Below are 882 nucleotides of genomic sequence, written 5' to 3' on the forward strand. Positions count from 1 at the left end.
AAAAAAAAAAAAAAAAAAAAAAAAGGCTTGTTCCCTTTACCTTAATTTACCCAACCAGTAAGGTAACAAATGATTTTTTCCGTTTCCGTAACCAGTAAAAGATTTTTGCTAGGGTGGGTACACTTTGCTAGTTTCATGCCCTCAATCCCATATTAAAAACGATCAGCTATCGATTTCAATACGAAATAGATAGCGCAATCTAATATCGAACTAATTAACATTTTACGTTTGGACTTGATTTTTATGTTTAAGTCCTGGAATTTATTTTGCCAATTCCACAATTTTTATTATTTTATTTTTCTTATACGCTAAAATGCAAGTGTCGGCAACGTATTTTAAAAGGTCTGGGAAACAAAAAATCAGTTCGTCATTTCCAACAATTATTTAATTCACATAAAAAATCTTTGAGATATACATACACATTTGAGATATCAATCAGAAAGTTTTCTCTTGCATTAGTTCAAGTCAAACAATTTTATAATATAATATTCCTAAAGCATTATCACAGGGCAGCTGCAATAAGGCACTTGATTTGCACTAATAGACTTAGCTAATACAACATCCTTGTGCATCACAATTACACTAAATACAAACATCTACAAATTATACAAATAACTTCAAATGCATTGGGATTTTATAAATGCACATAAACATTGTTTTTGTATCTATCATATAAAACAACACTCAAATATAACGTAAGCAGATTTACTAGTTTTCATTAATGTGTTGACAAAACATTGATTGTAGAAAACCAATGCTTTAACTTAGTATCTGTGAGAAGAGAAAGTTTTATAATTTTGTTTACTTAATAACATTTTTTTTTTATGCGCACATAACATTTGAACTCCCAAAATAGATTTAAAACATTAACAGAATGGATTT

Source organism: Papilio polytes, unplaced genomic scaffold (genome assembly GCF_000836215.1).
Source record: "Papilio polytes unplaced genomic scaffold, Ppol_1.0 DF824047.1, whole genome shotgun sequence".
NCBI lineage: Eukaryota > Metazoa > Arthropoda > Insecta > Lepidoptera > Papilionidae > Papilio > Papilio polytes.